At 52.8% G+C, this 23,291-nt stretch overlaps 1 protein-coding gene across 2 annotated transcripts in view; it reads left to right on the top strand.

Moving 5' to 3' along the window:
• MYCL (MYCL proto-oncogene, bHLH transcription factor) overlaps window positions 1-23,291 on the top strand; it is a 47,506-nt gene that overhangs the window by 15,336 nt on the left and 8,879 nt on the right. The window contains exon 1 of one of the 2 annotated variants that reach the window (XM_054011673.1): window positions 11,533-11,584. The exons of the other annotated variant lie outside the window; for it this stretch is intronic. The gene's annotated coding sequence lies outside the window, so the exon portion shown is untranslated. Of the gene's footprint in view, window positions 1-11,532; window positions 11,585-23,291 lie in introns of those variants that run through there. 2 annotated transcript variants of the gene reach the window in all.

Genomic DNA, 23,291 nt, shown 5'->3' on the forward strand with positions numbered 1-23,291 from the left:
CTGCCAATAAGCGCAGGACCCACCAAGATAGAGGAGGAACTTTGTCACAGCAGTTACAGTCAGAGTAAATAATTCAGTCTGTGGAGCAATTTTTTCTGGCAAAGCATCATCTTCTGCCAGCCAGGGCCTGGGCATGTCGGTCATGGACCCCTTCTCCCTCCCCGCTAACACCCAATGGCAACTGAAAGAGTTTCTCTCCTCCTGACTTGTTGGACCAGCTATTTCCAGGCAGTCCCAGGGGGACTTCCCGGAACATGCTGCCTGGGTCATTGTGCCTGGGGAACTGTGTGCCAAGGTGTCTGGCAGAGGAGGCTGTATGTGAGGAATGCAGGCCACCCTCTTCCGCTCTCTGCAATAGGACTGGAACGGCCCACCTGTCTGGGCGGGTGGCTAGTCTTGTTAAGGCATCAGACTGGGGATCAGGAGATATGAGCACAGTTCCTGGCTCTGCCACTGACTCCCTTGTGTGACCTTGGGCAAGTCAGTTAAACTTCTCCGGGCCTGGGTTTCCTCCCTGTAGAATGGGGATCCAGACAGTGCCTCACCTCCCAGGGGCCATGTGACAGATTTCTCAAAGTTTGTGAGTCACTCAGGCACTGTGGCAATGGGGGGCCCCTACGAGCAATGTAGATAGATTCCACACTGTCCCCCAAATACCTGCCACAGTCACGACCGAGCTGGGCTGGCTTTAAATCAGCACCGGGGCTAGAGGCAGCTGCCCCCAACTCCAGCTCCATGTATTTTACCCGATCTACCTAAAAATAGCCCTTAGCTGCCATGTTCCAATACAGATCCCAGCTTTCCCCATATTTGGGGGTGCTGGGAGTTGTGCCATCCCCTCCTCCCCCAATAAAGCTGGATCAGGATCTGAACCTTCCCAGGTCAGCTCTGGAGTCCTGCTTTGAGCCTATCTTTAAGCACACCAGGGCTGGGGTCTGTGAGGTAGCCGTGAAACCGGTTTATGGCCTGAGCTCGTGCTGCTCTGTGGGGTGGATCTGACAGACAGGAGCTAAAAGAAACTGTTTCATAGCCTGTGAAATTGGCTTCACCTATCACCGTCCTTAACAAAGTGGTGAGACACCAGAGCTGGTCTTGCGATCAGGGTGGGAAGAACAATGCATGGACCCGGAGCGGCCCCTACTCCCATCCCAGCTGTGATGTGGGACAGGATCCGAAAGGGACAGTGGCCAGAGAGCCCCTCCGCCAGGCAGGGCAGGTGAATGAGACAAAGGGAGAAAACGGGGCCTGGCTGAGTGGATGAGTGAGGGGGCACAAGGAGAAGCAGCACGTCAGGGAAGGGATGGAGCAGCAGTGGGAGAATTGTACAGTACCAAGCAGGGGCTCCAAAGTCCCTCCAGGCTCTCAGCCGCCTTCCAAAGGGCACCGGGAAACGTTCAGTGCTCAGGGAAGACGTATGGTGTAACAGTTCAAGCTCTCGGGGAGCCTGGCTGGGCACTGGGCTAACGAAGCCACCTCTTGCCTCCTGTGCAAACCCTGGCATAAAAACCCCCAAATGAAATGGATTTAATGGGCTCGTCCTATCCTAGCGTCCTCAAGGCTAACGCCGTCCAGCGTCCCTGCCCTTCCCCAGCACAGGAGTGTCAGCAGAGCTGGCTGGGCGCACCCTGGCCTGGAAGAGTGGAGGGGCTGCAGCTCCAGGGGCCACAGCAGAGCTGTGTAAGGGGCTCAGACTGGACTAGCCAGCAGGGTTGCAGGGCAGGGCTCGGGGCAGTGGCAGAGCTGGGCACGGGGAGGCCCAGTCGGGCCCAGCAGGGGACGCGGCAAGTTAGGCCTGAGCTGCGTTGGGGGAGCTTGTGCTGAGCCTCCTGGAGGCCGGTGCTACTAACCCTTCCTTCCTCCTCCCTGCACTTTTCCTTGCCCGTACCGGGGGCTCTTTCTCCTGGCTGACCTGGGTCACATGGCTCGACCCCCATCCCCCCCGTGTTAGCTGCGCTCTTTAGTGCTATTGAAGGCAGGGCCGGCTCTAGGATTTTTGCCGCCCAAAGCAAAAACAATTTCGGCTGCCCCCTCCCCCCCCCGTTCTTTAATTACCCCGGCCCCGCCTCAACTCCGCCCCTTCCCCAAATCCCCAGCCCTGCCTCCTCCCCACAGGCTCTCAAGCCTGGGAGGGGGAGAAGCGGTGCCCGTGCCGCGGCCACTCGGAGTCTTTCCCCCCCTCTCCCCCCCAGGTTTGAGAGCCTGGGAGGGAGGGCGAGTAGCGGTGCGCGAATCAGCTGTTTCGCGCGCCGTGGCAGCAGCAGCGGAGGTGAGCTAGGGCGGCCGGGGCACATTTTTAGGGGTGGCATTCTGGCGCCGGCCATGCCGCCCCTAAAAATGTGCCGCCCCAGCACCAGCTTGTTTTGCTGGTGCCTAGAGCCGGCCCTGATTGAAGGGGGAGAGACCTGTCCCAAGAACTGGCCCTGAGCTACCCTGGCCTGCGAGCTTGAGAGGAAGCGCAGATCGAGCTGCTCCCAAATCCTGCCAGGACGATCAATCAGCAGAGGCGGAAGCCGGGCATCGAGGACCCTCGGAATCTCCATGCCAATCGTCTCTAGGCCGGTGTCCTGCTGGACAGCCACCAGCCCCGGACTGGCACTCCTGGGAGTGAAGACTTCTGGGTTCCATGCCCGGCTTGCTGTGCGACCTGGGGCAAATCACACCTGGAGGATCAATTAGCCAGTGTTTGCAAAGCCTGCTGAGTGCTCTGCAAACAGGCAAATGGTCCTCACTGCCCTGGCTGGGAGGTTCTCTGCGCTGAGGTTTGGCAGAGCTCTGAGAGGCTGGGGTGGGAGGGGCCGCGCTGTTCCAAGCGGGTTCCTTTGAAGTGGCTGCTGATGCTTCAGCACCTTCGAAGCAGTCCACTGCCTGGCACAAGTGTGTGGAGAGCCGCCTGCTCCTCCTGCCCAGCTCTGGGCCGGGGGACACACCCCGAGGAAGGCATCCCAGAGGACTGTTCCACCCAGTCCCCAAGGGGTTTGATGTGCTGGGGATGAAGGAAGACGAACTGATAGCAACAATAACGCTAATAATTAATTGCACTTGTAAAGCCTCTGCCCAGAGCCCGTGGGGTGCTAGACAGGCATTGACAAGACAAACCCAGGAGTAAGCAAATAGCACGTACTCCAAACGCCTGTCCCGGTGCAGTGCATGCCATGCTGGCAGAATCTCTGCACTGAGAGGCAGCAGCCTCCTCTGGGGAGGGGGGGAGGGAATATTTCTGTCTCTGTCGCCCATTCGCTCCTTGACCCCCCTGCTCTGGGGGCACTGGGGAGATGAGCACACCTGCCAATTGACACCACACCTGGGCTGATACCCTCTCATGGCTGCTCGGGGGAGCAGTTTTCATTCACTGCTAGTACTGCTCTGGGCTGGATTAGAACCCCCTGCAAGGGGAAGGTTCTGGGGTGCACATTGCTGAGAGAGAGGAAGGTTGTATGGTGCAGGCCAGGCCTGGGCATCAGGAAACTGCATTCAATTCCTGCCTCTGCCACTCTGTGACCTTGGGCAAATCCCTTAATCTCTCTGGGCTTCTATTCCCCATCGGCCAAATAGGGATGTTCCTTCGCTTCTCCCACTCTCGAGCTAGTTGGGCTGTCAGCTTTTCAGGGCAGGGCCCGTCTCTTCTGATGATTTCTGATGGATCTGTGCAGCACCTAGCACAGTTGGGTCACGCTCTGAGTCCAGGGCAATGCAAGTAATGAAGACTCTAAAATCAATCCCATTCTCTGGCTCCGTGGGGCGGTCAGTCCCTCTGAGCCAGTGTTTAATACCTAAGCAAAGTCTTTTAGCTGTCGGGGGCTGGTTACGTCATTGCCGGGGCAGGATGGACGCTAAACCTGGGCTTGAGTTTGGCTGGAGTGTCAGGGAAAGGTTCAGCGGTGAGGTTTTCTTCTGGTGTTATTTGAGCCCGTCTCTAGTCTGGCTCCTCATCAGAATCCGCTCCAGGTGAGGCAGATCACAGGACTATATATAACCAGTGGCCGGTGCAGTTTAGGCCTGGGATAATTCTGCTGGACAGATCCCTAAAATAGCATCTGGTTGACAATTAGCAGCTCATTGCCTTCAGTCAGCGGTACCCTAAGCAGGCTCGCTCTGTTTCTCTGATCACGTGGCCCCGTGGTGCGTTGTTGTGTCATTGCCCCTTATCTCCCCAGACACATCATCACACAACTTTCCAAAGGTTATGCTGCTCTCTGCCCATCGACCTGTTTCCTTTTTCAAAGACTGGGGACGGGACTCCTGGGATGAGCCTGGAGAGTTTGTTTACCCCGGGCCCCTGTCCCAGCAAGGGAAGCATGCAGCACAGAGCCTGACCCAGGGAATGCGCACACAGCGTCCCGCTCCTGCTCAGCGTCGTGTCCTTTCAGGGCTGAGCAGGTCAAACAGGGCTGTGGAAAGCTTCATGACCACTTCTTGGGTTTGCTTTCAGCCAGAGCCTCTCTGTTACTGGCGATGGTCACAAGGTTCGTTTAAAGGGGACCTGGGAAGGAAAGGAAGACAAGGCTTATGTTCTTCTTCAAGGCTTCTTTGTAGTGGATAAAGAAGGGCCTGAAGATTTCTCTCTCTGTCTCAGAGGCAGGGATGCATTTTGTTGGTTTTCGCTGAAGTTCTCCTCGGAGGACCTAGAGAAGCGGACCGTGAGATTTCACAGGCCTTAAATGCTGGGCAAGACTTTGAATCTTTAACAAAGAGCTTCCCTGCCAAGTATTTGTTAGGCATTTGAGTTAAATACAGTAGAACCCCATTTATCCAGCCCTCCATTATCGGGCTCTCCGTATTAACCGAACAACCAGTGCACACAGGATCGTTACAAAGCATTAAAACATCCCCGCTTCTTTACTGACCACACACAAGCCATTGCATCTGGTAAAGAGTACAGCGCCCGTTCTTAAAAATACAGAAATGATAAACTCGAGCAACTCAAAACTAACTCTGTATTGCGGTTGTTGCCACTTAAAACGATCATTTCTGCATGTTGAAAAGCTGGTGCTCGTTACTAGTGTGTGTCGGGGGGGTGATATGGAGTCTTTTACCTGCACGAATCTGGCAAGGAGGTTTGGGCCAAGATTTTCAAGAGTAGCCACTGATCATTAGTGCCTCCATTTTTTGAAAGCCCATCTTGAGACTACTCCATTTAAGAGTAGGTTAGATAAATGTCTATCAGGGATGGTCTAGACAGTATTTGGTCCTGCCATGCGGGCAGGGGACTGGACTCGATGACCTCTCGAGGTCCCTTCCAGTCCTAGAATCTATGAGACCCCTTAAGGGACCTAGTTCTCAGAAGCATGGAGCACCCACCATTCCCATCGACGCCAGCTGGAGTTGCGGGTGCTCAAAGCACGTCTGCAAATTAGGCCTCCCTAAGGTGTCACAAGCTGAGCCCCCCAAAATCTGAGGCCAGTTCTACACTTGGAAGGCTTTGCTGGCAGAATCACACTGGTGTATTATACTGGCCAAGTACACCAGTGTGGACGCAGTTTCTACCAGCCAAACTGTGCTTCTGCCAGTATTTGCCAATATTCCAGCCCCTTCCAGTGGAATAAGATATACCAGCAAAACTACACTTTTGCCGGTCTAACTGTGTCTACACTAGGGATTTCTGGCCCAGCTGTGTCAGTCAGGGACCCCAGCTCTTCATACCCCAACCGACAAAGCTGTGCCAGCAGAAGTTTGATGTGTAGGCCTGAACTGAGGCACCCAAAGGTGGTAGAAACTTGATAATTTTAGCCTACGGCCCAGATCCTCAAAGGTGTTTTGGCACCTAACTCTAATTGATTTCAAAGGGAGTTAAGCACCTAAGTCTCTTTGAGAATCTGGGCCCGAATAACTTGTTAGAGGCTCCAGAAGGAGCAACAGGGTTGGAGCCAGGATTAGAATTAAGGATCTCCTGGCTCCCACGCTTATGGTCAGCCCACTAGGCGACCCTTAACCACAGCCAGGGGATTTCGTTGTACACAGCTAAACTGAGGTGGCGAAAACACCAAGAAGGGGGTATTCAAACCCAGGCCATTCGAAATATAGCGCTGACCGTAACAGGAGAGAGAGCACCTCAATCAGGGACGTCATTTCAGATTTTGGTAGGGGGAGGGGGGCAACTTTAACCATGATTCCAGGGGCTGCTTAGGCACCTGAAAACTCTAGGGTGTTTTTTTTTTTTTTCTCCAGATAACTAGCCCTGAGAGACTTGGGTTCTACTCCCCCCGTGGACTTTCTGTCTGACCTCAGCCTTAAGGAGGGAGTTTCAAAACCTGGTAGGCACCCAAAGCTGCAGCTGGGCATCTAGTGGGATTTACAAAGCACTGAACCTTCTAAGCACTTTTGAAAATCCCACGAGGTGCCTAAATACCACTGAAAATCTGGCCCCTTAGGTTCTGTAGGCCTCAGTGCCCCACCAGAACAATGGGGATAACAGCCCTGCTCTACCTTATCGAGGGGCTGTGGGGAGAAATTAGGGTTACCATACGTCCGGATTTTCCCGGACACGTCCGGCTTTTGGGGGCTCAAATCCCCGTCCGGGGGGAAATCCCCAAAAGCCGGGCATGTCCGGGAAAATCGGGAGGGGGGAGGGCTCGGCCGGGGCCTCTTTGGCCGGGGCCGGTGCGGGGCCGGGCCGGGGTCACGGGGCCGGGGGCATGGTGCCGGACCGGGAGCAGGGCTGGGCGCGGGGCCGGGCGGGGAGCCGGGGGCGCGGTGCCGGGATGGGGGCCGGGAGCCGGTCCGGGCCCGCGGGGCCGGGCCACCGGGGGGTGCGCTGAGCCGCGGGGCCGGGAGCCGGGGGGCCGGGCCGGGAGCCGGGCCGGGGGGCCGGGCCCGTGGGGCCGGGCCGCCGGGGGGTGCGCCGGGGGGTGCGCCGGGCCGCCGGGGGCTGGCAGTGCTGGGCGGGCCGGGGGTGGTCGGCCGGGGGCCGGGGCCGGCACCCCAGGGCCCGAGCCGACCCAGGCTGGAGCCGCCGGGGGGGCCAGCCTGGGCCGCGCCTCCTTCCCCCACATCCCCCCTTACCTGCTTCAGGCTTCCCGCGAATTAAATGTTCGCGGGAAGCAGGGGAGGGGGCGGAGACTTTGGGGAGGAGGCGGAGTTGGGGTGGGGGCGTGGGCGGGGCTGGGGGCGGGGCCGGGGCCCCGTGGAGTGTCCTCCTTTCGGAGGCACAAAATATGGTAACCCTAGGAGAAATAGGTGAGACGTTGAGATGCTCAGATATGACGTGGTGATGGGACCACATAAGTACCACAGGTAGAGTGGGAACATCTCTATACCAGGCCCCTTCTTTTCACCTATGCCCCCAAATCTCCCCCTTTTCTGAATGCAACTTGGCTCAGAGGGTTTGGCTGTATTTTTTTCTGAGTCCCCTGCCTTCTCTCTAAAACAACCCCCCTCCCCTCAGGGATTCCTGTTTTACAGGCTAGACTTCCAGATCCTTAATTTAATCACCCTGCCTCTGTTTCTAAACAAAATCCTGCCTCTTTGCCCCAGGGGCACCTCTCCTCTGCACAACTTACATTTCACACTAATGCTGCGGTTAAGAGCTCCCCCTGGGAGTTCCCACACCTCCTGCATGAAACTCAGGGAGGGCTTTGACTGTAAACTCTTTGGGGCAGAGACCATCTTTTGGATCAATGTTTGTCCAGCCCCTTGCACCATGAGGTCCTGGTCCTTGGCCGGGGGTCCTGGGCAGTACAATAAGGCACATCATAAATCATCATCACGTCTCTGGCTGGAGGGTAGCGACCTCCCGCCTCCTGCCTGCGCAGGGGAGTCCTATTAATAGTCATCACGAGCACTGTGCCCAGTGCTTAATTTGTAATGAAAGAGGCACCGGGGCTCAAGCAATTCGTTTACACTCCTAACTGATGCAGCAAGCGCCGGGGCTATGGACGGCCAAGCCTAGAGGTGCCCCCGGGGCTCAGCCCTGGCACAGAAGCGCTTGACAAGCAGCATGCGGGGCAGGAGATAGGACGTCTCAGCAGCTGTTGGGGGCGGGGAGGGGCTCATCATGTCATTAACCCTGGAAAGATTCAAATCAAAGCACCTCCTGGTGAACTCAATGTGCACCAGAAGTGAGCTGCTTCTTACCCTGCATCGCCTCCTAGTGGCCAAGTACACGAATTAACTTCAACCACTTCACCCTGGCTAAACTTTGCAAGAGCGCTCTCTGCTTGCATGGACCTCTACTTTCGGGAATCCAATCTGAGGCACCTAGGCCCTGATCCTCAAAGATATTTAGGTGCCTAATTCCCATCTTGGAGGATCTGGACCCTAGTGCCTGACATTTGGCACGGCCCAAGACCTGCAGCTCCCCGTCCACAGCCAGGCAGGGTGGGTATCGGGTGCAAGGGGCCAGATTGTCAAGTTCCTTCACCTGTCATTGATGTTCATCCCCCACCAGCTCCACTACACCCAGCTTCTTTGAAAATCTGGCCCTGTGTCTGAAATGGGGCATCCCAGAATCAGTGATCACCTCTGGACATGGGGTGGTAAGCAAATGTGGTACCTTCCTCCCAACAAACCCGCAACCTGGCTGGATTCAGAGCCACAACTCCTGCTAGCAGTGACTTTGAGTGTTTCTTGCTCTTTGCTCCTTCGAGCCAACAAAGGGAGATGAGAGTGAACGGGACCCAGCTCCTCAAAAGTATTTAGGTGCCTCACTCTCATTGAAATCAGTGGGAGTTTGGGTTCGAAGTATCCGGGCCTCGGAGGAGCCTGTTCCTTTTTGTGCATCATCAAGCAAATTGGTGACAAAGTTCTGGTCACGGGGCAAACCCGCTCCACCTGCGCAGTCCGTGAAGGGGGCGCAGAGCTGTAAACAAGCCAGAATCTCTAGAACTGGTGTTGATGAGTAAGGAGGAAAGAATCCAGCTTGACTCTCTGGGCGGGAGGGGGAATTGTGTCATTTGCAAGCAGTGATTGGGAGTCCCTGAGAGACTCCAGAGGTGTTTTTGCAGAGTCACTTTGAGGCGCAGAGCTGCATTTTGATTTAGAACGTGGAATAAAAGGCCAAAGAGAGGACGAGCGCTGAGGGAGGAGGCCTGGCTGTACAGAAGAGACAGAGACAATTAGAGTTCACATCGCTTCAGTGGCGCTGGGACACTTTTAATAGTCGGGGTGCTGAAAGCAGTTTTAACTTTTTGCCTCATGCCCCCCCTTACCCCTGTCTGAGCCCCTCCATCCCTCAGAGCTGGGGCCGGGAGCAGGGTTGTGTCTCCAGGGGGACTTGGTAAGGTGGCTGAGGCTGGGGGCCGGCACGGGGCCAGGAGTGGACCCCCGGGTGCAGAGCTGGTGACTTGGATCCTGGGAGTGGAGTCCCAGCCGCAGGGCCAGGAGCGGAGCCCTGGGAGCAGGGGGCTGGGCGCAGGGCCCTGGGAGCAGAACCCCAGGAGTGGGCCGCAGGGCCGGGGGCACAGGAGCAGAGCCCCAGGCACACGGGGCTTGCAGCCAGGGCCTCGTGTAAAACCTGGGGGTGCTGCAGCACCCCCCCGTGCCGCTAGTTCCCGAGCCTTTGCATCATTTAAATAATGATGATGTGTAACAGAACAATAAGAGAGTTCATAGGAATTCTGTTCTCTGGGTATAATAGGTCTTACCTCACAGATCCTTGGCTAAAAAGTGCTACAAAATCACCACCCAGAATATCTGTCCCATGTAACGCTTTCCAGCCAGAGATCTGAGTGGCCAGTAGCATTATCCCCATTTTACAGCTGGGAAAGTTGAGGTGAAGTGACTTGACCATGGTCACTGAGCAGGCTAAAGACAGAGGCAGGACTAGAGCCCACATCTCTTGAATCCCAGTCCCCTATCTACTGAGCTACCCGGCTTCTGCTGAATTCAGCCTCAGCCTTGCTTCTGAGGAAAGTAAAATGGAGCTGGGTAAAGCAAGGCACAGAGCAGAGACTTGGTCAGAGTCATAGAGCAAGCCAGCGATGAGAATACCAAGAACAGACCCCCCCGCCAAGAGGCGTGGCTCTTGTCTCTGCTCCTAGGACTGCTGTCCTAACTGCTAGACCACACTGGCTATTTATAGAGCAAGTTCCTCCTTCTGACTGCAGCCCAGGGAACCAAAATATCACAGGCCAGATTGTCTGTACAAACTGGCCGTGAGACCTTCAGAAGCTTTGTGTCGCATTGCAATACAAAAGAAATTAAAAAAAAAAAAAAAAAAACAACAACCATGCAAAATGCATTTAAAGACGGTTTGTATCTTTAGATGTGTCCTGTAGAGCTGAGGAGCCTGGGTTCTATTCCCAGCTCCTGGGGTCATTTATTCTGTGAATCCGGGCAAGTCACTGAACTCTGTGCCTCAGTTTCCCCATCGATAAGGGGGGTCATACTCATGCTCTTGCAGGGATGTTGGGAGGGCTGAGATTGCAAAGTGCTTTGAGATCCTCCAATGAGGCATGGGATAGTACAATAATACTGCCTAGCCGGCAGGCAGGTTACCAGACCTCCGCCTGTACTGTCACTGCTCACGTTCTCCACCTAGAAGAGTTAGTTGCAGGTGTGTCTGAGGTGGCTATTCTAGGCTGCTGCTGCTACCTATCCGATTCCTGTTGTCATGTCTGCTCTTTGCACAGGGTACCAGCAGGTGGCGCGTCTCCCTCACAAGTCTGCCAGCTTTGAGCAACAGCCAGGGGTTGACACCAGGGGCCTGGGTTGTTTGGGGGCCTGTGTGAGCCTGAAGCCTTCTGCTCTCACCCTTCCTGTGTCTCTAGCTCCTAGCTCACACTGTTCATCTGCAAGGCAGCATGCTTCACAACTGAGGTCAGTATCATAGAATATCAGGGTTGGAAGGGACCTCAGGAGGTATCTAGTCCAACCCCCTGCTCAAAGCAGGACCAATCCCCAGACAGATTTTTTGCCCCAGATCCCTAAATGGCCCCCTTAAGGATTGAACTCACAACCCTGGGTTTAGGAGGCCAATGCTCAAACCACTGAGCTATCCCTCCCCTCATCATCCCCATTCCACAGAAGGGAGAAACGGAGGCATGGGCAAGGGTGGTGTGACTTGACTGAGGTCACCCAGCAAAGCAGTAGCAGAGCTGAGAACTGAATCCAGGTCTCCTGATTCCCAGTGTGGTGCCCTGTCCATTACCAGGCTACATCCCCAGGCTGGGCTGGAAGGCCTCACTGACCCTCAACCTATTCTGCTCCAGTATGGCAGGGAACAGCCCGATACCTCCTAACAAGCACCTCTCAGCTCTGTTCTACACGCTCTGCCCAGCCCCAGAGCCCAGCCCCATCTGCCTCCCACCGCTTGAGATGCCTCTAGGTTACTATTGATTTTCTTTTCTCCCCTCCCCCCCCCCACTCTCCCGGATAAAGAAGCCGTTTGACTTGCTGCTCACCCCTGCACAGCTGTGTGCACAGCTGCCGGCAGGAAGGCTGGAATCCAGCCCCGAGCCGCCGGATGAAACCGCTGCAGAAGCAACAGCAAAGGGGTTGGCGAATTGGTGACGCTAGATCTCAACTGGGCAGGAGCAACGGGGGAGAGTGAGGCTCTCCGAGGCCCCTCTGAGGGATGGGATGCTGCGGGGGAGAAGCTGGAGGAGTCATTGGAGCTGCACGGGCAAATCTCCGCCCTTCATCCTGCTGAGTAGGTAGATAACCCTGCAGAGCCAGTGCCCCATGCTGGGGCCACTGGCTGTATGTACAGCTCCTTTCTGTTTTCATGCCCCCCACCCCTTTGCTCTAGGTGGGGCTCTGTGCTTCCGAGAGCAAAGGGGGGGCTTTGCTGTCCCCCTGCCTGTGCTGGAGGGGGTCTCTCTGCACCCACAAACTGTTCTTTTTTTGGAGCCCCCATAGCCAGTAAATGGAACCATGCCTGGGGTTCAGGCTGGGTCCCAGGCAGGCTGAGTGGCACGCATGTGGGTGCTGCTGGCTGGGCTGCCTCCCTTGGCAGAGAGATGTGCCCTGAGGAGGTTGGGGGTGGTGGGAGAGCGATCGGGGAGTGATGCTGAGCCGGAAGTGTCTGCCCAAGTGGAAGGGGGCCAGTCGTCCCTCTTGGGTCCTGAGGCAACATAATCTTCGCTTTAATATGCAGCACACCCTGCCTGAGCAGGACGTGATGCCTGGCCGTAGCACCGGAGGGCTGGTTTCCATTGTGGATCAGGCCATCCAGAAACTTCATGGACTTGGTCTGCTGGCCTCTGAGTTTACTGGGTCCCCCCCGCCCCCCAGCCGTTGGCACTGCCAACCCCCCCCCCAGTTTGTAATGCAGGGATTCTGCTTGGGCAGCAGCACCCAGCCCTCTTATGGCCACCTTCCCAGCATGGAGCCCAGCGCTTCCCCGCAGGAAAGCCAAACAGCTCCTGGATGCCTCCCCACCCCAGGAGTTGTGGCAGCAAAGGGAAGGGAAACCAGGGCTGCTGGATTGGTGGACCCAGGGGCTGTCTAGCCTGGCTCCGACCTGGCTCTAGCCTGGCTCCGACCTGGCCCGACCCAGCTCAAGCTACAGCAATGACCGAGCCCCTGTCCTCTCCCTGGGGCCCTGGCCTGCACCCGTCTCTCTGGGACTCTCCAGCAGGGCCCGAGCCCCACATTCCTCTGGTCTCCTGCCCTTCCTCCCTGATGGATGGGACAGGCAGGGGGAGGGGCGGGGGAACAGCCTCTCTTCCTTCATGTGCCATTGTTGGTTCCCTTTTCTCCCGCCAGCAATCTGCTCCCTGCATGCCAACAGACAAAGACTGTAGCTCCAGGGCCCTTCACTCCCCCTATTGTGCCCTGGGGAAGGCATTTGGCCATAAAGATTTACCGTTTGCATCTCAATGCGGCCTCCTTCCCCACCCTCCCACCGCAGATCCTGAAACGCAAAACCCCAAGATGGGCCTGCAGCCCAGGGGAACCCCAGCAGGAGGATCCTGTTCCAGTGGCATGGGCCAAGCCCAGGCCTCAACCCTCTGTGCCCAGGAGGGTGTGGCTGGGCTGGGTCATCAGCAGGGACTTTGCCAGCTGTGAACACCCCAGATCCTAGGGGATCAGTGCAGGGGAGTCTTGTGAGCCGGGTTTCTGTTCGGCGGAAGAACTTGAATTGAAGTTCATCTGCTTTGAAACAGCTGAGAGTCAGGTTTCAGAGTAGCGGCCGTGTTAGTCTGTATCCGCAAAAAGAACAGGAGTACTTGTGGCACCTTAGAGACTAACAAATTTATTAGAGCATAAGCTTTCGTGGACTACAGCTCACTTCTTCGGATGCTGAGCTGTTAGTTCTGCCTGTGTGCACAGGGACGGGGATAAGGGGAGGAATATTCAGGGGGCCTTGGTCAATATTTTCCCTCTGCCTAACGTTGTACAAGATGCTGTGCGCCTGTTGACTTTGGGGGGCGGGAGGGAAGCAGGGGCTCAGAGGTGGCTGCATTTCAGTGGTACTGTCCATAGGTTGCAAAGTGCTTTGGGATCTTTTGGGTTGAGAGGCACAATAGAAGTGTGTGTGTGTGAGAGGGGGAGACCCAAAAGTTCAGCACATTATATACACACACACACACACACAGAGCGACAAGCTACAAACTTTGGGACAGGAGCCAGGCGTTCCCCCAACGTTTGGAGGGGAAGGGGATTGGCTCGGAGGGATGAGTTGGTTTGGCCCACCTTTAATATTAAGATGTTTGTATATTTCATGTGTGTATGTGCGCATGTGTAGCTTGGAGTGTATGTTTATATTGGGGGGGGGGGCTGAAAGGCTCATATCTTTGTTCTTCCCATTTGGTTGAGAGACAATCTTAACCTTGTCAGCCCTCGATTTCTTTTTGAGCCCTTCAGCTGCTGTTCCCGGATACCACTAAAAACCAAGAGGATTAGGGCCGTCCCTGCGTGGGCTACCCCTTGAACCCTGTGTTCTCAGAGCTTCCAGGAGGAACCACACTGCATCCTGGGAGTGCACAGTCTGCAATGCATTGGGGCTTGATTATGGGCAGCTCAGCTTGCCCAGGGAGCTGGAACTCCATGGCTCTGCCGCTGAATGGTTCCTGCACACCACATTGACGGTGGGCGTGGCTACAGCCTGCTTCCATTTTGGAGCACAGACGGGACCTACCCACACTGAAAGGTGTTTTCAGTGGGGCCAAAGCCCTAGTTGTAGCCAGGTCTCGCTCTCAGCACAGTTCAGGGAGCATGGTTAAGGTGTGTGCTGTAGCTGGTGTGGACTGTTGCAAAGAGTGGGGCGACTGATTCACAACCACCAGCTTCTTCATGAAGTTTAAACCTTCAGTCTGCTCCCAGATTGTCCTGTCCATGCTAGGACTGTGATTCTCATCAACTTGCTTGTTGGCTCTGGTGGAGCACCGTGCGGGCTGGTGGGTGTGGGGGTGTCTGTTCCTTGGAGGAGTCGATCCTCACCATTGTGTGTGGTTTGCCTGTGTCTCTGTCCTCTCAATTGGATGATGTAACCTTTTGAAACAGAAGGAAGAACTGCTGAGGAAAACCTGATTTTATTCTCTCAGGGAGAGGGTAGAGGAGTAATGGAGGGAGGTGATATGAGACTCCGGTGATGTGGGCAGGATAAGTAGCTAGATATCCGGTAATTAACCATGCACAGGAGATTTTCTTTTCTCAAGAAATAATTTGTCTTTGTGGATTTAAAACCCCTTGATCTTCCCAGAGACAGACAGACAGACACACACACACACACACACACCACACCACACCACACCACTGAAAGGTTTATTTGTTAGACTTCACACTCCCCCCCCCCCTCCCTTGTTGCTTTCACACAAAATAACTGCATGTGTCAGCCCTATGCATGAAGGATACTCCGTGGTCTCACAGCTGTATCTCTTCTTTGAATAATTATCTGGGTGCTGGCGGTCTGGTCGGGGGTGGGGGGTTGAAGAACTGCTGTGTTCAGGATCCCATCCTATTTGCTAAGGGATTGCTTGAATTGCTGGTCTCTATCAGTCACCTACCATCATTATTGCAGATACTTCAGTAGTCTGTTCGCCTAGGAATTTATATTACACCCATCAGTGGGGAATCCGAGTGCCTTCCAAAGGGACTAGAGCGTAGGCATGATAATAATTAGCACACAGGGGCACTGTCCCCTGTTGCAAAGGGGGTGGTCACATCTCTTTGGCTCTATGCTTTTGGCCAGGGAGAGCAGGGAAACGGCTGGGTGTGAAGCGGCCTATCCCATGCACAGCAATCGCCCTTATCTGCCGTGTGCATAGTTTGAATTCACTTCTCTCCCTTTTCTGTTACATCAGCTCCGCTGGCAGGGGGGCCGTGAATTGCCCAGAGTTGCATCACTGTTTGCTTTCACTCAGTACAGACCAGCCTGGGCTCCATGCTCTGCTCAGCTGGCTGTTCAGAAAGCAGGAGCAGAGCGGAAGGGATTGTGAAGAACATCTCCAAGAGAATGCGGGGGGGGGGGGGGGGGTGTTGATTCAAAAGCATATTTGCAAATACCGGGGGCAGCATTCACCCACCTGTTAAGTATAGTGTGGATGGGCCCTTGACCTCACTGTGCCTCAGTTTACCCATCTGTGAGGACCGCTAACGATTAACTAAATAGATCTTGAGATGATTCTCCCTGACTTGGAAGGCTGGGTTTGAGCTGCTGCCATCCCCAGGGCTTTTGTCAGTCTGCTGAGAAGCCCTTAAGTTATTGCCTAGACACACAACTATTTTAGTAACAAAGAGTCCTGTGGCACCTTAAAGACTAACAGATGTATTGGAACATAAGCTTTCGTGGGTGAATACCCACTTCGTCAGATGCATGCGTTTCACCCACAAAAGCTTATGCTCCAATACATCTGTTAGTCTTTAAGGTGCCACAGGCCTCTTGGTTGCTTTTTACAGATCCAGACTAACACGGCTGCCCCTCTGATACTTAACTATTTTAGTGTTCTTCTGAGGCAGCATATAGTAAATAAATCCCTCCTCCCCCTGCCTTTGCTCTCATCAGGGGTGAATTGCCAGTCTGAGTGGATTTTAAAGACCCTGAAAGTGATGGGGTTGTAAACTGACTCCCAGCTGGTGAGAAGGAAGAGTTTTCCCTTGATTATGCTCTAGACAATTGGGTGCATTGTAGCGGAGCTCGTCCTTTCCGTTTGAAGGGACGCCGTCAAATTAAAAATGACACTTCCGACGGAATATTTCACTCCTGTTGTTCCAAGGAATCCCTATGATCTTTGCAGAATAGTGATTTTAGTCAATGTGTTTACTCTGCGCATTTGACAGCACTTTGCGTGCTGTCAATTTCACTGTAGGGAAAGTAACTGACCAGACAGGGGACTAGTTTGTTTGGGCCTTTCACACAGTCATAGGGGATAGTAAAAACAATTTAGAAACAGGATGGTGTGATTGTAAAACCACAAAAATTGGCCAGGAGGACTTGGGGCAGGTGTAAAACTTGCAACTACTTTCAACTTCTTTTTTGTTTTTTCCTGACTACCCGTTAAATTGATGGTTTCCCTTTAAACCATCCAGTGCCGGTCGGTGTCCAGACAGAATACCAGATCAGAGAGACAATTGCTCTCTCTCAGCTGGCCAATTTTATGGCTTGAAAGAAACAAACATTGAATGCAGATATGTAAAGCTGGTGAATGATCAGAAGATGGGTTGAAGGTCAGAATGTCTTGGTCTCCCACCCACCTTGGTCACCCAGCCAGAGCCTAGCAGGCCAGGCCAGCTTTAATAAGCTGCCAAAAGTTACATTTAGAAATGCCTATGTTTGATTTAGATGTCAGGGAATGCGGGCTCTGTATTTCTAATCAGTAGGTGGATCGGTGAAAATACACCCATGCAAGACCACGGGAGGTCTTTGAACCACTGGGAGCTTCAGTGCACGTCTTACTTGGATTTAAGAAATACGTTGTATATCAGCATCTTCTTTTTCAGGTAATTAACTTTGGCTCCTGCAGAGCAGACAATCTGGTTGTAGTATCAGATCATGCTGTAGGTCTTTTCTAAGCTAGCTAGCTGCATGGGATACAGATTGAATTAGACCTTTGTATTATAGCAGTCACCCGTCTTGATGGTTTTCGCACTGCTAGGCTTACAGGTGGCTTTGCGGGCTATGATCTAATACCTCTATATGACCTTTATTCTACTCTGATTAAATGTAACCTAATTATCAGACATTTGTGTGTGAACCAGATTGGTATGTGCTGTAACTTTTGATTGACCAAATATAGCAGGAGAAAAGAAACTAACCATGGGAACTTGGTACCCCTATTCGCAATATTGTTTATATTGTGGTTGTGCCTAGGAGTCCAAGTCAAGGACTAGACCCGCATTGTGCTACGTGCTGTGGAAACAGAGAAAAAAGACACCCTGTGCCCCAAAGAGCACTGCTGGATTCCTTTCTCCACTTCATTCTGCCATGCGGAAAAGATCGGTCTTCTCTATAGATGCTTTGTCACCTTCAGAAGGAGCAAATATTATCACTTATATCACTATTAATGAGCCCTGGCCTGGATTGTTCTAGAGGGTTGCACTACACCATCTCCGGTTGCCGTGCTCCACCCCAGCAGTGGCTGCATTTCAGAATCGGTCAGCGTCGTGGCCTCAGTTGGGGTGAAAGGATTGTAGATCGCTCTCATGTTCTGGAGACTTTCCGCCGTATCATTCTAACCGTGACAAAGCCTAGACTGGTGCTGATTGACATGGCATCTTCTTCACGGATACAGTGCCTGTCGTTTAAAACGATACCTGAGCAACAACTAATGATTGAAAGAGTTATCCAGGGTCTGTTCTTCTTGCTCAAGGTGGACTTCATAATCAGACCCTGTTTCATGCTCAGGATATAGTCAATTATTAGTTCTCCTTGTGCATGAGGGGGACTCCCCTTTCTCTGTTTTCACAATAACCCTTATGGTCATTGGCCCCAGTCCGGAAAGAGGCTCCGCCCGGATGGACCCTGGCACCGACGCAGAGCAACCTGGGTTCATGTTGGGTGGGGCTTCAGCTCTCTGAGATGTCAGTGCCTCTGGAGGCCAGATTTCAGTAAAGGCGCTAGGACTGGGCATTCCCATCTCCAGGTACAAGCAGGATCCCAAGTGTTGGCTGCAGGAGGGAATTGCATTTAATTCCTCCCTCCCCACCCCAGCTTTACTGATAAAGGCCTGAAATGGTCTAGTCGGGGCTATGAGCTTATTTACAGATGGACATCTCCTGTTGCATAACATGCACCTAATGGGCCACATGGGATTATACTTATAGGCGCACCAGCTGCCAGGGTCGTGGGGTCTTCATACAGCTCACTTACTACTCAGGCTCCTCGCTTGGTCTCTTGCGGTGTCGCTGGCAAAAAACGGACCCTTAATACACCCCCAGCAGAAGTGCGTAGAGTAGACGGAGCTCTGGCTGTTACCGCAGACGATCCTAGTCCCTGAGCCCCTTCCCCCGTGGCGACCAGCAGGGGTAAATTGCGGTGCAGATTGTTGCCAGCTTTGCGTGAACGAAGTAGGGGAACCTGTCTCAGACGTGCCCGTATCGGATTTCCCGGCGCCGGAGGATTTGTGGCTCGCCGCACCGGCCAGGTGTTTGACAGGAGGCTGAGGTGGTGCAGCTGGCCCATGGGGATGGGTGGGCCAAGGGCCCTCCGGGCTTCGGCAGTAGGGTTTTGGTTTTTAACCCCGTGCTTAACTGAAGTCACAGGCAGCCCCTGAATGCAGGGCCCTGTGCTCCCAGGCTGAGCCTACGTGGCTCTCTGGGCCTGGTTGGTTTTCTGTTCTGTATGTCAATAGACTCCATCGAGCTCCTGAGTCCTGGCTGTGGCCTATTATCGCTTTCTCCACTTGCCTGCCTGGGTATTCCCAGTAGCTACCTTCCTCCTGGCAGCTCTTACAAGGTTCCCAAATGTGCATCCGATTCATGTTTCCTAGGGCCAGTTGTTACATTATCACTTACAGACATGGCCTCTCTTCTGGGGTAGGGAGGACACGACGGGGTTCCACATGGTTCTCTCTGCTGCTCCCAAATGCCTCTCATCACAGCAACCCCTCACATGGCTAAGGCTCGTCCCTGTGGGGAAATATACCATCATGGCTAGACCAGTATAATTCTCCTGACCACAGATCCTCCTCTCTGCCCTACCTGACACCACCTGGGGATACAGGTAAGAGCCCCCCACCCCCAGGGACTCTTGTAACAGAATAAGAGTGCTCTTTTCCAGTGGCGTGTCATGGGGCGTGTCACCAGCATTGCCATGCCGATATAATTATACTGGTATAGCTAGTCAATTTCCCCATGTAGACAAGTCCTAAGAAGAGCTGCTGGCTGTTAAACCAGAGCCCATCAAGACAATTGCCCGCCTAGGCTAAGGGGAAAAACTGAAGAGCAATGTGATGTTACTGCTCCTCTCCAAGCTGGGAGATCTGCCCTTGTGGTTCTGTTACTTGGAACAATGTCCAGGCCCCAAGACAGCGGCGGTGCCTGGAGGCACATCCTCTCCTCTAACCTCGATCTGCCCTCCCCGCACCGAGAACTGAGACCACGAAGTCCAACTGTCCAGCTCCTGGGACAATCCAGCCCGGCTGGACTGTACAGAGGCAGCCTTCAGACCGCAGAACCCTGGAACTGCTACCTCTGAAGAATTTTGATGGACCAAGTCGCACTGTGGCACCTCCCCTTTGTGGTTAGACGGAAACTGGTTATTCCTGATGCAACGTGGAGCTAATTAGCAGGCTAATGGGAACTGACAGAGGAACAGTCCATCCAGCCCTGATCCTCACTCCAACAACCACCAGCCTTCCGCTGCAGGCAAGGCAGTAACACACCTGACCTATTGTGTAGGGCCATAGATGGAGGAGGTGGGGGAATTCCCGCCCCATGTCCTGAGGCTTTCTTAGCCCGGCTCGGGTTCACGCAGATGTTCCTAGAAATATTTCTTTTGTATTTGACTCTCTAAGGCCTTGTCTACACCAGGGGATTCTCAATAAACCTTCCCACCATTCGCCTCTGCTGCGATTAGCAACAGTCAGAGCCTTGCTGGGGTTGGGCCGCTGGCTTCCTCTGCTGCGTGCCCGTGCGACCTGCTTTGAGCAGGGTTCTGTGAGGTGGTGGTCAGGGCAAGCCGTCTGTCGGGCCTGGGGTCGCCAGCATTGCTCGGATGGGACGGGTGCCGCTGGAGTGGGGTTAGCAATGGAGGGCTGCAATGTCCCCTCTCCCCTAGCGAATCCTCTTGTCACTGCCAACTGCTCCCCTCCCCTATTACAGGCTCCAGTGCAGGGATCTCAGGCAACAGCTCCGTCTCTCTGCCAGGCCTCAAGATTTGGGGCCTGATCCAAAGCCATTGAAGTAAGTGGCAAGCCTGCCACTGACTGCACAGGGCTTTGAATCGAGCTGTCTAGGCAGTACCGGATCTTATTTTTCCTTCCCAGACCTGTGATTAGTGTTGTTCCTTCCATTCTTCCTCCTGGCCCCCAGCTTTCCCTCGGTGCCCCCCAATATCTGCCACTGTCACATTCGCTTGGGTGCTTCTGCTAAAATGAGGAGCAGCAGCAAGAAAGTTCACCTCAGCCCTTACTGAGATGACTGGGTGCCCTTCATACTTCCCGGAGCTGTTGTGTCAGGGTGTCTCCAGCCGGCAACACCGGGGCCATGCACAGCTGGCAGGGCTTATCTTCACAGCCAGAACAGCAACATTTAAAATTAAATCAGTTCTGCAGAAACGGATGGGAGCTGAGGTCGTCCAAACCCCCAGAACGGCCCTGTCCCAGCGAAGAAGACCGATCATTCTAACTGGCGCAGGTAGCGATGCTTGGAGTTGAAGATGCCTGACGCTTTCCATTGCAAGATCCTGTTTTCAGACCCTGGATTGTAGTCTTGTGCATTCCCAAGCTTTAGAGTAGTCTTTGATGGTGTGAAATGTACCAGATGATGCTGGTGGGTGAATCTCTGCCAACTGCTCTCTCCTATGGGCCTCCCCAGGACCACCACCGGCAGCTCATAAATTATAAATCACCCTGATGCTTCTGGTGGGGGGTGTTGCCTGGAGGCCTGTCTTTGCCTGCTAAACTGTTCTGCTTAAAAAGGTGAAGCCATTCAAATGAAGGCTCCCCATCCCAGACATTGAGGAAGCAATTAAGGGGCAATGATGCAAATATTTGTGCTGCAGTCAGAGGGGTTGGCTAATTGCCTCTCCTTAAATCTGTTAGCCCAGGCTTTTGTCCTGGAGTCAAATTAACTCTTTGCACTCCCAGCCCCCCTCCTGTTAATGAATAAAGAGGAAATTGTGGAGCAAGTGATGGAAAGATTTGAAAGAGAGAGAGGCTGCCCTGCTCTTGCTAGCTAGACTTGGTCTGCAGCACTCCTGCAACGCCAATGCTAGGGTGTAGTCAGTCCTCTCTCTGCGCTCTAGATGAGACTAGGGCCAGATCCTCAGGTGCTGTAAATGGACATAGCTTTATTGAATTAAGTGGAGCTGTCAGGATCTCACCCACAGTGGTTAAAATACTGGTGTCTGTATGTAACAGCACTCCCACCATCACCTACTGCGCCAATGGGAAAGCTGAAGAAAAATGCCAATTGTAGGCAAAGCCAAAGTAGATTTAGTTCCTATTTTGTAAAAAGAAGAACAGGAGTACTTGTGGCACCTTAGAGACTAACAAATTTATTAGAGCATAAGCTTTCGTGGACTACAGCCCACTTCTTCGGATGCATATAGCTATATCCGAAGAAGTGGGCTGTAGTCCACGAAAGCTTATGCTCTAATAAATTTGTTAGTCTCTAAGGTGCCACAAGTACTCCTGTTCTTCTTTTTGCGGATACAGACTAACACGGCTGTTACTCTGAAACCTTCCTATTTTGTGACAATGTTATAGCTTCCTCAGGGAGACTTGCTGGTACAGGTCTGTCGCATCTTAGGCGCATTTAACATGTGCGATTTCAGCTTTACGCGGTCGGCAAAAACAAAAACAAAAAGAGAAAAATAACAATTTAAATACTGTTTCTGTAGTGCGAGCGATTCCGCCTGCCATTAAACTCAATGTAATTTTGACTATACGTGATTTTCGCTTTAGGCGCTGACTGCGGAACGTAACCCCAGCATAAGATGAGACAGACCTGTATATTGAATTTCAATGCTTAACTTTTCAACCCACAACTTCAATGCCAGTCTCCTTCCTACCCAAAATCCTCAATGAAGATCATGTAACTGATGACGTTCTTTAATCTCAAAGGGCTTTTACCTTCCATGTTGGATCACAATCACTTTATTTAAGCCTTAAATATTCCTCAATTTCTTGAGACTGTTTAATCTGCCTAACTTTAAACTTCTCATTGCTTAGACTGGTGAATAGATATAAATACTTCTGCCAATTGTCAAGACAATGAATGAGACAATGGCCCTTATAAAAATGAAATACAGTATTAGAATGCTTCCTATTATATTGTGGTGATCTGGGGCTAGAATACTGAAGGTTTATATATATATATATATATATATATATATATATATGCCTTGAATGAATTTGGCCCAATGTGCTAATTCAGATTAAGATCTTTCTGGTATGGCTCAGCCTTCATCTTTCCAGAGCATGTCAGCTGAGAGCCTGCCAGTGTGAGACTTTAACATTCCATGTTCTCTCTGCTCTCCCTGGGTGTTTAAAGATCTCTTGGCAGTTTTCATATTTGTAGCGGTTTGTCCAATATTTACCAAAATATTTCCCTCCCACTCCTGTTCTGTTCTGTAGGGTGTTTGTGTCAGTTTGAGCTCCTGCCTGATTCACTCCAGAAGTGGGCAGCTGTTAGGGATGGTTTCAGCAAGTCCCTGTCCACTTTGGGGGTCCAGAAGCAAGAAAGCTGCTGTTTACTTAAACTAAAAATCTTATTTACCTCTCCAATTAAGTTTCTTTTTACTTTCCCCTTCTTCCTCTTGTCAATGTTATTCTTTAAACCAACAGGGAGTTTCCATCCCATCTCAACCTGACATTTAGAATTAAGTGAAAAGAGATCTTTGGTAACATCCACTTCCTTTTTTGTGTAACCAACTTTTTAATTAACCTTATGTAACTTCAGTTACAAAAGGGGAACGTTTTGGAGGGTGCAATTTCAGCTAGTCGCCAGATGGTGGCGCTTTTTAATACTGTAGTCCTGGCTAGGATAAATCAGAGATTCTGACCCAATAAGAAGCTTGGGGTAGGAGGTTGTTCATTCAGTTGTATTCCATGTAGATTCTATTGCAAATCAGTTCTGGGTTCAGTGTGGGGTCTGGATCTAGTATGGGCCATTTTAGTACCTGCCTGTTGCTCTGTGAAAAATAATGGAAGTTGGATTAGCTTGAAGTGTCCTGTACAGCCATGTGCATCGTTCAATATAAAGTAGCTGAGATCAGCTGCGTGCAGTACCCACTCTTTGTATTCCCTTGA

The sequence above is a fragment of the Malaclemys terrapin genome, chromosome 22 (genome assembly GCF_027887155.1).
Source record: "Malaclemys terrapin pileata isolate rMalTer1 chromosome 22, rMalTer1.hap1, whole genome shotgun sequence".
Classification (NCBI taxonomy): Eukaryota; Metazoa; Chordata; order Testudines; family Emydidae; genus Malaclemys; species Malaclemys terrapin.